We start from the raw sequence: 14,474 nt of genomic DNA on the forward strand, positions 1-14,474 counted from the left end.
TAAACCCAGAAATGTGAGGATATACATATCAGGAAAGGGTGAACAGGCTGGATCTATTTTCTCTTGAAAAAAAAGAAGGCTCGGAGGGGGGTGGGGGGGTTGCCTAATAGAGGTCTTTAAAATAATGAAAGGTTTGATAGAGTAGATACAGAGAGAATGTTTCTACTTGTGGGGAAGAGCATAACTAGGGGTCATCAATATAAGATAATCACCAAGAAATCCAAAAGGGAATTCAGAAGAAACTTCTTTACCCAAAAAATGGTGAGAATGTGGAATTCTCTACCACAAGGAGTGGTTGAAGTAAATAGTATAGATGCATTTAAGGAGAGGCTAGACAAGCATATGAGGGAGAACGGAATAGAGAGTTATGCTGATAGATTTAGATGAGGAAAGACGGGAGGAGGCTTGAGTGGAGCATAAGCACCGACTGGCATGGATTGGTTGGCCGAATGGTATGTATGTAAAATCGAGGCCAATGGATCAGAGAGCAAGAGTGAGAGAAAATGAGTGAAAGAAAATGAGAGTAACAAAGTTTAAAAGAATATAAGATAAATAACAATGACAGTGAATATAAATGAGAAAAAATGAGAAGAAGAAAGAAATGAGCTACAATTATAAGAAAGAATGATAAAAGAAATAGAGAAAGGGAGAGTGTGAAAACGAAAACAAGAGAATGAAAAAGACAGAGAGAATGGGAGTGGGGAAAGAAAGAACAAAAGAATGTGAGAGTAAGAAAGATGAAGAATGACAATGAGTAAGACAGAGTAAAAGAGCAAGATAGAGAAAGAATGAGGAGAAACATAAAGATAAAATGAGAATGTCAATGAAAGAATGAGAATAAGAGAGGAAAGGGACAGAAAGGGAGAGAAAGTTAGGGATAGAAAAAGAATAAGAAAGCTAGAGAATGAGGAAGACAGAGAATGAGAAGGGCATACGAGAGAGCAAGAGAAAATGAGTGAGAGTGCAAATGAGTGATGAGAGGAAGAATATGGGCAACATTAAGGGAATGAGAGTAAAAGAGAATGACAAATAGTAAGAAAAGAGCAAATGACAGTGACAAAACAAATGCAAGCAAAAGAGAAAAGCAAGCAAGTGAAAGACAAGTAGAGATAATGGGCCAGATTTTGCTGGAGCGGGGCATCTCGCAGTGTACCCCATTAGTTAGACTTGTTCCTGCATGTTCAGGATTTAACATTTTTTGCACGCCAAATTGCTGGAAGTACGAAGTGATATCATCGCAGAGCGGACAACAGGGCATCTGAACAATGAGACAAACAGAGCATCTCCTTATCCAATGAGATTTAACGATTGAGAAATAAACAGAGAAAGGACTGAAAGGAGGGCGAATTAGAGTGGGTAAAGTCAATGTTAAATCAGGTACAGAAAGAGAAATAAAGAGAGGAAAAGAAAGATTGGATTAAGAGAGACAGAAAAAGAGGCAGAAAGGAAAAGAAAGAAAAATCCTAAATTAAAATTAAAATTTGACATTTTTAAAATCTCCAAAACAATTCACAACCTGAAGGATTGAGATTCCACACTTATAATTGTTCATTTTCTGGGCAAGAGAGGTTGATTAGCAGTTATTAACAATTATGTTGTTAAAAGGGAAATTACAACACAACTTTCTGTGGCGAGTTTAATAGGCAATTAATTTGCAAATGCAGCAACTTCCTGAAAATCACAGGGAGGTTAAGTGCGAGATGCGTTTTCACAAAGCTGACAATGGAGCGGTACAAGTCGGCCAGCAACTTGTGGCGATTCACAATGCACAGGGTATCTCTTCCTCGCTACAAGTTTCCGACTGATTTGCATAGTTCTGGAGGCCGTTATTTTTTCAGAAAAATCTGGCCTGTGTGAGAGTAAAAGGGAAAATGAAAAATAGAGAGAGAGAGTGATACGTCCTTACTATACAGTATAAATGCACACGAGGCCCATGCTTGAGAGAAGGACAGTCTGTGACCTGTCCTTTATTCCTTAGCACTCAAGTGATGAAGGTGGGTGGAGCTTCCCCTTTTATACCTGAAGGTCCAGGTTAGGAGTGTCTCCCACCTAGTGGTCAGTGTTCTCACGGTGTACAACTTAGGTCAGTTTATACATGGGTTACAATGCTGGTTGAATACATGACATCACCTCCCCCCCCCAAAGTTTATTGGGATCACAGGTTGAGTCTCTCTGGTGGTTTACGCTCCCTTGTAGAGCGCCTGAGTTGGGGCTCCGGTTGTTGGGCGCTGGCCTGAGTGTCTGCTGTTTGCGGTGCCTCAGGCCTGTCCGGACTGCCCACAGTGACTGGGCTCTCCTCCCTTTGGTTCCGGTGTTCGGTCACCTGTGGTGGAGTGAACTCTATATCGTGTTCTTCCTCTGCTTCTTCTATGGGGTTGCTGAACCTCCTTTTTGTTTGATCCACATGTTTGTGGCAGATTTGTCCATTGGTAAGTTTAACTACCAGAATCCTATTTCCCTCTTTGGCAACCACAGTGCCTGCGAGCCATTTGGGCCCTGCAGCGTAGTTGAGGACAAAAACAGGATCATTTACATCAATACATCGCGCCCTCGCATTCCTGTCATGGTAGTCATATTGTGACTGGCGCCTGCTCGCGACAATTTCTTTCATGGTGGGGTGTATAAGGGATAACCGGGTTTTGAGCGTCCTTTTCATTAGTAGCTCTGCGGGTGGAACCCCTGTGAACGAGTGTGGTCGGGATCTATAGGCCAACAGGAGGCGTGATAAGCGGGTTTGTAGGGAACCCCCTTGGATTCTGAGCATCCCCTGTTTGATTATCTGCACTGCTCGGTCTGCCTGGCCATTTGAGGCCGGCTTGAACGGTGCCGTTCTAACATGGTTAATTCCATTGCCTGCCATGAAGTCCTGGAATTCAGTGCTTGTGAAGCACGGGCCATTGTCGCTGACCAAGATGTCCGGTAGACCGTGGGCGGCGAACATTGCCCGTAGACTTTCTACCGTGGCAGAGGATGTGCTTGAATTTAAAATGTCACACTCGATCCATTTGGAGTAGGCGTCAACTACAACCAAAAACATTTTCCCCATGAAAGGACCTGCGTAGTCCACATGGATGCGTGACCAAGGCTTGGCGGGCCAGGGGCTAAGGGGGGCTTCCCTGGGCGCATTGCCCAGCTGGGCACACGTGTTGCACCTGCGAACACAAAGTTCCAGATCTGCGTCTATCCCTGGCCACCAAACGTGTGACCTGGCAATTGCCTTCATCGTGACAATGCCAGGGTGCCCATTGTGGAGTTCTCTGATGAACACCTCTCTGCCCATCTGGGGCATGACTACGCGGTTTCCCCACAGTAGGCAATCGGCCTGAATCGAGAGTTCATCCTTGCGCCTGTGAAATGGTTTAAATTTCTCAGGGCATGCCCTGTACGTGGCTGCCCAGTCCCCATTCAGGACACATTTCTTGACTAGAGACAATAGCGGGTCTCTATTTGTCCAGACTTTAATCTGACGGGCTGTCACGGGTAAGCCTTCGCTTCCGAAAGCTTCAACAGCCATGACCATCTCAGCAGCATGCTCGGTAGCCCCCTCAGTGGTAGCTAGTGGGAGCCTGCTGAGTGCATCGGCGCAGTTTTCGGTGCCCGGTCTGTGCCGAATTGTGTAGTCATAGGCAGCTAACGTGAGTGCCCACCTCTGTATGCGGGCCGATGCGTTTGCATTTATGGCCTTGTTGTCGGCCAAAAGGGACGTTAGGGGTTTGTGATCTGTCTCCAGCTCAAATTTCCTGCCAAACAGGTACTGGTGCATTTTCTTTACCGCAAATACACATGCGAGCGCCTCCTTTTCTACCATCCTGTAGCCCCTTTCTGCCTGGGACAGACTTCTGGAGGCATAAGCCACCGGCTGTAACTGACCCTTGGCATTGACATGCTGCAACACACACCCGACACCATAGGACGATGCATCGCACGTTAACACAAGTTTCTTACATGGGTCATATAGCGTGAACAGATTGTTGGAACATAACAAATTGCGTGCTCTATTAAAAGCCCTTTCCTGGCTGTCCCCCCAGACGCAATCGCGACCTTTGCGTAGGAGCACGTGTAGCGGCTCTAGCAGCATGCTCAATTTGGGAAGAAAGTTACCAAAATAGTTCAGGAGCCCCAGGAACGAACGCAGCTCCGTCGTGTTACGGGGTCTGGGTGCTCTCTGGATCGCTTCCGTCTTGGACGCAGTAGGGCTGATCCCATCTGCTGCTACCCTCATCCCCAGGAATTCTACCTCTGGAGCTAGGAAGACGCACTTTGCCTTTTTCAGTCGCAGACCTACCCGGTCCAGTCTGCGTAGCACCTCCTCCAGGTTGTGGAGGTGTTCTTCAGTATCGTAACCTGTAATGAGGATGTCGTCCTGAAAAACCACCGTCCCTGGAATCGACTTGAGGAGGCTTTCCATATTTCGTTGGAAGATCGCGGTGGCCGAGCGAATCCCGAATGGACATCTGTTGTACTAAAACAACCCCTTGTGTTATCGTGATGGTGGTCAGCTTCTTCGACTCACTCGCCAGCTCCTGGGCCATGTAAGCTGAGGTAGGTCCAATTTTGAAAAAAGTTTGCCACTGGATAGCGTCGCAAAGAGGTCCTCCGCTCTCGGTAGCGGGTACTGGTCTTGGAGTGATACCCGATTGATGGTGGCCTTGTAATCGGCACATATCCTGACCGACCCATTCGCCTTGAGCACCGGCACAATCGGGCTCGCCCAGTCACTGAATTCGACTGGCGAGATGATGCCTTCCCTCAGCAGGCGGTCCAATTCGCCTTCTATCTTTTCCCGCATCACGTACGGCACCACTCTGGCCTTGTGGTGTACTGGCCTGGCGCCGGGTTTATGTGAATCACTACCTTGGCCCCCATGAAAGTGCCAATGCCGGGTTGAAATAATGAGTCAAATTTGTCCAGGATCTGTGAGCATGATACTCGCTCCACAGAGGAAATTGCATTGACATCGCTACATTTCCAGTTCATGACAGCAAGCCAACTCCTCCCCAGTAGTGCGGGACCGTCCCTTGGGACAATCCAGAGTGGCAGTCTGTTCTCCGAATCTTTGTGGGTCACGACTACCGTGGCGCTGCCAAGCACCGGAATGATCTGCTTTGTGTAAGTCCGTAGCTGTGCGTCAATCGGCGATAATTTTGGCCTCCTGGCCTTGGATGCCCACAACTTTTCGAACTGTTTGATACCCATTAGGGACTGGCTGGCACCCGTGTCTAACTCCATTAATACTGGGATGCCATTGAGGAGTACTTTCATCATTATTGGTGGCGTCCTGGTGTATGAACTGTATACGTGCTCCACACGAACTCGCTGAACGTCAGCTTCCAGCGATTTCCCCCAGTGTCCATTTCTGCAATTTCTGCAGGTATTTTGCTCATCTCTGCAAACTCCGGCTGAGTGTGTGCCTCCACGCCTCCAGCATGAGTTGCGGTTTGAAACAAAAAGTCCCTTGCCAGTCGATCGTCCCTGACTGCCCCTGTTATTATCCTTGAGTGCACCATTAACAGGTGTTGATGGCCCCATTACTGGCCGCATTGTCCCTTGCAATGGCGTGAATCGCTGTTCAGCTTGCCATTGTCTCTGTCGAACTCCCCCTCTGGGTTCGACTACATGTTGGGGCATGCCCGACTGCCCTTGTCTGCCTGGAGAACTGTGTGCTGCTTTAACAATGTTGAATCTCTGTCCCAACCATTCCTTAACACAGTACCTCTCGTCTGTTCTGCTAGTGGCCATGCTCGCGTGGTTTAAATCCCAGTTTCTTGTCGCCATTGATATGTCCTTACTATACAGTATAAATGCACACGAGGCCCATGCTTGAGAGAAGGTCAGTCTGTGACCTGTCCTTTATTCCTTAGCACTCAAGTGATAAAGGTGGGTGGAGCTTCCTCTTTTATACCTGAAGGTCCAGGTTAAGAGTGTCTCCCACCTAGTGGTCAGTGTTCTCACAGTGTACAACTTAGATCAGTTTATACATGGGTTACAATGCTGGTTGAATACATGACAGAGAGAATGAGGAAGAGAAGCAATGAGTAAGTTACGGAATGAGGGCAAAATGAGAAAGATAAAATCAGAGAAAGTAACAAGAAGGATAAGAGAATTAGAAAGAGAATAAGAGAATGAAAGAGAGGGGAATAAATGAAAAATAATAAAATATAAAGTAAATTAGAGAAAGAATCAATGGGAAAAAGAGAAAAGAATTAGAAAGGAGGGAATGAGAGTGAGAATGAGCAAGAGGTAGAAATGTGTATTAGAGGGTATATAATCCAGATTTTAAGTAAAACATTGGAAACTAAGTAGCCTGGATTTTCTTCCTTGCTGCCTGATTCTTGGGCGGTATTTCAATGGTTGTGGATCCTTTACACCAGATCTTTGCTCATTTTGCCCATCCAATTTGTCGTCATCATTTATGGCTGACAGCGGAAGTACCCTCCCTAAAATGAGGTAGTAATGATAGGGTAACATCCTATGTCCCATTCACCATCATTATCACCTGATTTACGCTGACCATCAAGCACACTTATATGAAAGATTTACTGATAGATTTAGATGAGGAAAGACAGGAGGAGGCTCGAGTAGAGCATAAACGCCAGTGTGGACTGGTTGGGCCGAATGGCCTGTTTCTGTGCCGTATATCCTATGTAATCCTATGAAACAGGCTTGCAGCATTACTAGGTGCAAAGGGAAAAGCTGAAGTTGATCGAAATGGCCGAGCAGCTACTTTTCAACTCTGGCAACTGATTTACCATCTATCTTTGTATCTGCAAATTCCTCATAGCCTGCTTCTCAATTCTAAAGACAGCCCAATAGACCTTCCATTGTGAATATGGCAGTTTCTTTGTTACTCCTCTTCTTCATCTAAAAAAAGTGTGGACAGGCTGGTCTGGCAGCACAGAAGGCACGTAGCATCCACCTGCCAATACACGACACCAGAAAAAATAGACTGAGATAGTCCTACTTTCATTTCAAAAGCAATGCTTGCAACTGCATGGCCACTGATCGGCGAGATAATAGATTTAGCAGTCCAAATGAGATCAGTGAAGCCCTGAGATTTATTTATCTGTAACCCAGTCTCAATTGCTTGGAGGCTGGAAGAGAGAACTTGCTCCAATTTGGCACCCTGAACCTTAATCCCTCACCCTTTAAGCTGCTACAGGAATTTAAGTCCTGCAGCAGAAAGCAATTTCCTACCCCCAAGTTGAAGAGCTTCCAATGAAAAGCACTGACAATGCTCAGATTTGCCCACAATATTCAAAGTGAAAACTTCAGTATGGTTTGTGCTAATGTAGGTGGGCATAGTGAAGTTTTCCACTTTTGCCGAGGTTCTGGCAATTGTGCTACTGAGGAAAACATACCAAATCACATTAATAATCAAAATATCTTGTATGCAATACTTGTGGTTAGTGAGAATATCAATTAGTAAAAATATTCTTTAGTATACTAGATTTAACACTTTTTTGATCAGTATGCAATTTCTTCCTTCAGCTTTGAAAGCATGGCCATACCTGCTTTCGTCAAAGCCCTAGTAAACATGAGCACTTCTCCTTATTTGTTACATGCAACATTTCATTGCCTAATGCTGAGCTTTCTAACCATATTTTAGGAGCTATTGTTGGTTGTTACAGATTGATTTCCATTATACAGGCACTGCAGTAAAAAAAACTCACAACTATGAGACTCCATCTGACCCATAAGGCTTAAGGATTAAAGGATCTTATAAAAATTTCATTTTAAGTGCCAATCAAGAAAAGGAACAAACTATCACTTTTGGAGTACTGCACGTTGAATGCTTGGTGAATTTACGCACACACACAAATGCCTATAAATATTTTATACTTATGCCTTTGAAGCGGGGCATTTAAAAAAGGAGATATAGCAATAAAAATCTTTTTTATTTTTCAAACAGATTTCACCAACTTGCAGACTATCTTTGATAAAGGCTTCGTACACCATTATGGATCCAGTTGTGTTTTGTTATTGAGGTTTTTCCAGATCACAAGATCCATTCACTCTAACAGTATTCGCAGACCATTCAATGCTTTTGCTGAATGATCAACTTAATATGCAGCACACATTTTTAAGGCTAACCTTCACAAAAACAAAATGAGAGTTAAAGCAGTGCTGGAAACAAATCCAAACTTACTTTGAATGATACCGAGAAAAATTTTGTTGTTGAGTTTAGTCCTCCTTGCTCAGATCTGAATACTGCACATGCCCGGCTCACGAAGAGGTCACATTTATATTTAGATAAATGTGATGGTATTAAAAATAAACCGAATCAGAGCTTCTGGAATGAGGTAAGTGATACTTGGGATCCTACCAGCCCAAAAAAACATTAATGCCCAAAACATTGCTATTTTGTATCTTGTTAAATGACAAAGTCTCAGTCATTACTCAACATATTGAATAAGAAATGTCTCCCACTTAAGTTAAAGAGCAGTACATGTTCAGAGTAATTTCTGCATTTCAAGTAACAATACTGGAGGCATTAGGCAATGAAATGTCAAACTCTTAGAACAATAATTTTTTTCTGAAAGCATTATGCAGTACCGCTACCATATATACAAACAAGAGCTGATTATGGAAAAGTATTTTCATTTTGGTTGTTTAGCTATGAGAGCCCAGTTGTCATTCACTACCTACTACTTTACAGATCTGATCCCCAGCTTCCGCCAATGCTTTGAGCTGGTTACAGGAGTAGTGAAAGTGAAAGTATTGCATAGTGACTCAAAAATCAATCCAGTATTGTGTAGGATTGAACTTACATTCCTAATTGCTTGCTGGTGGGGAAGGTATGGTAGCATAGTGGCTATGTTACTGGATTAGTAATCCACAGGCCTAAGCTAATGATCCAGAGACGCAAGTTCAAATCCCAGCATGGCAGCTGGGGAATTTTAATTCAGTTAATTAAATAAAACAAAAAGCATGAACTACTGGTTTACTAATGTACTTTAAGGAATTAAATCTGTTGTCCTTACCTGGCCTGGCCTATGTGACTTCAGTAATGTTGTTGACTCTTAACTGCCCACTGCCCTCTGTAACAAACCGCTCCAAAAAAACAATAGCAATAATAATAAAACCAGACGGATCACCCGGCATCTACCTAGGCACCTAGACAAAAACATGCCTGCACTAACATCTGGAGACTTGTGCCAAAATTGGAATTAGTCAAGCAACGGCCTGACATAGTCTACAACTCTACTCATAGAATCATACCTTTCAGCCAATGTCCCAGACTCCTCCATCATTATCCCTGGGTATATCCTGTCCCACCGGCAGGACAGACTCACTAGTAATGGTTGTACATTGAAGTCTCATCAGGTCAAACATGGGCATGGAAACTTCCTACTGACCCTGAGTGACTGAACACCAACTGGAAGAAGCACTGAGGGTAGCAAGGGCACAGAATGTACTCTGGGTGGGGGGACATCAATTCTCATCACCGAGAGTGGCTCGGTAGCACCACTGCTGTCCCAAAGGACATAGCTGCCAGACTGGGGCCTGTGGCAGATAATGGAAAAACCAACACGGGGGTAAAACCTACCTGACCTCGTCATCACTAATCTACCTTTCACAGATGTATCTGTCCATGGTGGGTGTGACCAGCATGCAGTCCTTCTGGAGGTAAAGTCCCACCTTCGCACTGAGGACACCCTCCATCGTGTTGTGTGCCACTACCACCATGCTAAATGGGATAGATTCAGAACAGATCTTTCAGCTCAAAACTGGGTATCCATGAGGCGCTGTGGGCCATCAGCAGTCACAGAATTGAATTCTACCACAATCTGTAACCTCATGGCCCATCATATTCCTCACCCTACCATTACCATCAAGCTAAGGGTTCAATGAGAAGTGTAGAAGAGCATGTCAGGAGCAGCACCAGGTGTACTTACAAATGAGGTGCCAACCTGGTGAAGCTATAACACAGGACTACATGCATAAACCAGTCTTCAGCCCAATCGATTCACTCCACGTGATATCAAGAAACAAAAAATAGGAGCAGTAGTAGGCCATTTGGCCCTTCGAGCCATTCAATATGATCATGGCTGATCCTCTATCTTAACCCCATATACCCGCTTTTTCCCTATACCCCTTGATGCCTTTTGTCTAGAAATCTATCTATCTTCTTCTTAAATATATCCAGTGACTTGGCCTCCACAGCCTTCTGTGGTAGAGAATTCCACAGGTTCACCACCCTCTGAGTGAAAACATTTCTCCTCATCTCGGTCCTAAATTTCCTACCTGTATCCTGAGACTGTGACTCCTTGTTCTAGGCTTCCCAGCCAGGGGAAACATCCTCCCTGCATCCAGTTTGTCCAACCCCGACAGAATTTTATACGTTGCAATGAGATCCCCTCTCATTCTTCTAAACTCTACTGAATACAGGCCTAGTCGACCCAATCTCTCCTCATATGACAGTCCTGCCATCCCAGGAATCAGTCTGGTGAACCTTCGCTGTACTCGTTCTATGGCAAGTATATCCTTTCTTAGGTAAGGAGACCAAAACTGCACACAATACTCCAGGTGCAGTCTCACCAAGGCCCTGTATAACTATAGTAAGACATCCTTGCTCCTGTACTCAAATCCTCTTGCAATGAAGGCCAACTTACCATTTGCCTTCCTAACTGCTTGCTGCACCTGCATGCTTGCTTTCAATGACTGGTGTACAAGGACATCCAGGTCCCTTTGTACATCGACATTTCCCAAGCTATCACCATTTAAATAATACTTTGTCTTTATGTTTTTCCTACAGCTCAGCGAACTGCATACTGCAAAGGCTATGGACACCGAAACGGCCCGGTTGTACTGCTGAAGATTTGTGCTTCAGAACTAGCCATGCCACTAGCCAAGTTGTTCCAGTACAGCTACAACACTGGCTTCTACCCGACAAAGTGGAAAATTGACAGGACCACTCGGCTCCATAACTCATTACAACCTTGGTCCAAACATGGATTCCAGAGCTGAGGTGAGAGTGACTGCCCTTGACATCAAGACAGCATTTGACCGAGTATGGCATCAAGGAGCCCGAGTAAAATTAAAGTACTGAGAATCAGGGGGAAAAGTCTCCACTGGCTAGTGTCATACCTAGCACAAAGTAAGATGGTTGTGGCTGCTGGAAGTCAATCATCCCAGCCCCAGGACGTCGCTGCAGGAGTTCCTCAGGGCAGTGTCCTAGGCCCAGGACTGGGCTCATAAGTGGCAAGTAACATTTGTACCACACATGTGCCAGACAATGACCATCTCCAACAAGAGAAAATATAACCACAGCCCCTTAACATTCAATGGCATTACAGGTGCAGCGTCCAAAATCCGGAGTTCTGGAATCCAGAATGTTCTGGAATCCGGACCGATTTTCAGCTGCTTCATCAATGACCTTCCCTCCCATCAAAAGGTAAAAAATGGTGATGTTCGCTAATGATTGCAGTGTTCGGTACCATTTGCAACTCCTCAGATAATGAAGCAGTCTATCACTGCGTGCCGCAAGACGTGGACAACATTCAGGATTGGGCTGATAAGTGGCAAGTAACATTTGTACCACACATGTGCCAGGCAATGACCAACTCCAACAAGAGAAATTATAACCACAGCCCCTTGATATTCAATGGCATTACAGGTGCAGCGTCCAAAATCAGGAGTTCCGGAATCCAGAATGTTCCGGAATCCGGACCAATTGGTGGCAGGGTCGTCCAGAAGCCGTAAAATGTTCCGGAATCCGGACCCTGCCGACCGCGAGGTGCCGCCGCTGCTCGATCTCAGACCTCACCTCGCCACACCATCTCTCGCCACTGCCCGACCTCGGACCTCACAGCACTGCCCCTCGCCGCCGTCCGACCTCAGGCCTCATCACACCACCCCTCGCCGTTGCCCGACCTCAGGCCTCATCACACCACCCCTCGCCGTTGCCCGACCTCAGGCCTCGTCACACCACCCTTCGCCGTTGCCCGACCTCGCCTCACCGCCCCTCGCTGCCCGACCTCGGGCCTCTCCTCACCGCCCGACCTCAGGCCTCGCCTCACCGCCCCTCACCACCTGACCTCGGGCCTCGCCTCACCGCCCGACCTCGGACCTCGCCGCACCGCTCCTCGCCGCCCAACCTCGGGGCCTCCTCGCCAGCCCGCCCAAACACTTCCTCGGCGGCGGAGCCCCACCCAAACACTTCCACGGCGGCGGGGCCCCACCCGGCGACCTCATCGACGGGGCCGGCGACCCGAATAGCTCTTCGGCGACACCCCCCCTAACCCCCCCCCCCCCCCCCGCCCCTTTCTGACGTTCCGAAATCCGTAAATACCCGAACCTGTGCTCGAGTGTTTCCGGATTCGTGACGTCAGAAAGACGTTCCAAAGTCCGGCAAAATGCAAAGTCCGGAATGGCCTCGGTCCCGAGGGTTCCGGATTCGGGATGCTGCACCTGCACCATCATAGAATCATCGAATCACCCGCCATCAAATCCTAGCGGCCACCATTGACCAGAAACATAACTGGACCAGCCACATAAATACTGCTGCTACAAGAGCAGGTCAGTGATTGGGTATTCTGTGACGAGTGTCTCACCTCCTGACTCCCCAAAGCCTTTACACCTTCTACAAGGCACAAGTCCGGAGTATGATTGAATAATCTCCAGTTGTCTGGATGAGTGCAGTTCTAACAACACTCAATAGGCTCGACACCATCCAGGACAAAGCAACCCGCTTGATCGGCACCCCATCCACCACCTTAAACATTCACTCGCTCCACCACCGGCGCACCGTGACTGTAGTGTGCACCATCTGAAGGTGCACTGCAGCAACTCGCCAAGATTTCTTCAACAGCATCTCCCAAACTTGTGACCTCTACCACCTAGAAGGACAAGGGCAGCAGGCACATGGGAACACCATCACCTGCACGTTCCCCTCCAAGTCACACACCATCCTTACTTGGAAATATATTGCCGTTCCTTCATTGTTGCTGGGTCAAAATCCTGAATCCCCCCCCTGCCCTAACAGCACTGTGGGAGTACTTTCATCTCAAGGACAGCAGCGGTTCAAGAAGACAGCTCACCACCACCTTCTCAAGGGCAATTAAGGATGGGCAATAAATGCTGGCCTTGCCAGCGATGCCCACATCCCAGGAAGGAATAAAACAAAGAATAGTTATCATTAGCAGACAAATACTTCTGACATTATAATACAGATATTTTACACATATTTATTCTCTTAACATTTTCCACCATTAATTATTTCCATACCTGTTCATTGGCCTCTTGCACACTCATCTTCTTGTTCTTTAGATGAACAATATCTTCATTTATTTTCCACAGTAGCGTCATCAACACAAGCTGAAGAAAAGAAACTAGGTCAAATACAGGTTACATGACAACTAGAAAGGGCAGATTACTTGCTTCTGCTATACCACAAATAGAATTGTGTTGGTCCTAAACCAACTCCCTTTTATAGATTAGTTAGGCAATTATAAAATGCCATTTTGCATTTTAATTACTTAGAAATGACTTGCCCATTCTTAATTTATATGGTTTTCTGTTATTCACCAGCTGAAGGATAGGTCAAATTATCTGCTTTAAGACACATGCCACCTTCACTGGCTGATGCCGACATTGATTTGCATGATTTAACACCAACCAGCTATCCTATGCCTCTCCCAATACTTTGCCTGGAATGTGTGGCGATAAAGGGCTAGAACCTCCACTTTTGTGCTTATCGCCCCAAAATGGGCATTATTTCCAGTGTGGGCGGTCAAAAAGGGTTTTCAGATCAGCGGCTTCTCGCCCATTCTCAAAACACCTAGAACATCTTTGAAAATGGGCGTTACTGCGAGCGATATCAAATGGGCGGTAGCGTTAAATTTTTTTGACCTTCCGCCATAAAGTGTGGCCATCCTTAGCAACGGCATGGCAATGCTCGATTTCCATGATTCTGAAGGTCAAGAGTCACCATGACATGTGCAGAACAGGAGACAGAGAGGGAGCTCAGAGGGACTGAAGGCATGGATGGGTGTGGTGTGGCTGCTTTGGGAGGAAGGAGGGAGACTTTAAAGCTTCACAGCAAGTAGGCAAACAAAAATTAGCTGTTACCTGTTGTGTATGGAGAAAGAATCAGACTGAACGAGGTGAGCTCAAAGTAAAGTGTGACCTTAGTCTTTTATTGCAGGTCTCCAGAGTGCCTCTCCAACCTGTGAAGCCTCCTTAAATACGTGCTCCCAAGGGATTATGGGATCCCTTGGGACTCCAGGGGATGAGCCCTCTGGTGGCTGTACAGTGTCAATACAAATCCACAAATATAACAACACTCCCCCACCCCCCCACCAAAGTCAATAGTGTAACTATTTACAATGTGAGTCGATCTGGGGCCCTTTTTACCCTGGATGATCGTCTCGGTGTGAAAGCTGGTGTTGTTGAATCATTTGTTGGGCCCTCGCTGGGCTGCTGTGCAGCTGGCCCTGCTGGGCTGCCTGGTGTGTTGGGCCCTGTGGATGATG

At 46.2% G+C, this 14,474-nt stretch overlaps 1 protein-coding gene across 6 annotated transcripts in view; it reads right to left on the reverse strand.

Moving 5' to 3' along the window:
• The window catches only part of LOC139276089 (F-box only protein 40-like), a 38,660-nt gene extending 25,344 nt beyond the window's left edge, over positions 1 to 13,316 (reverse strand). For 3 of the 6 annotated variants that reach the window (XR_011595808.1, XR_011595809.1, XM_070893558.1), the window contains exon 1: positions 13,228 to 13,316. The gene's annotated coding sequence lies outside the window, so the exon portion shown is untranslated. Of the gene's footprint in view, positions 1 to 8,146; positions 8,207 to 13,227 lie in introns of those variants that run through there. The other 3 variants (XM_070893562.1, XM_070893561.1, XM_070893560.1) reach the window with 3 other exon arrangements.
• Between the last annotated feature and the right edge of the window lie 1,158 nt (positions 13,317 to 14,474).

This window comes from Pristiophorus japonicus, chromosome 11, assembly GCF_044704955.1.
Source record: "Pristiophorus japonicus isolate sPriJap1 chromosome 11, sPriJap1.hap1, whole genome shotgun sequence".
Classification (NCBI taxonomy): Eukaryota; Metazoa; Chordata; class Chondrichthyes; family Pristiophoridae; genus Pristiophorus; species Pristiophorus japonicus.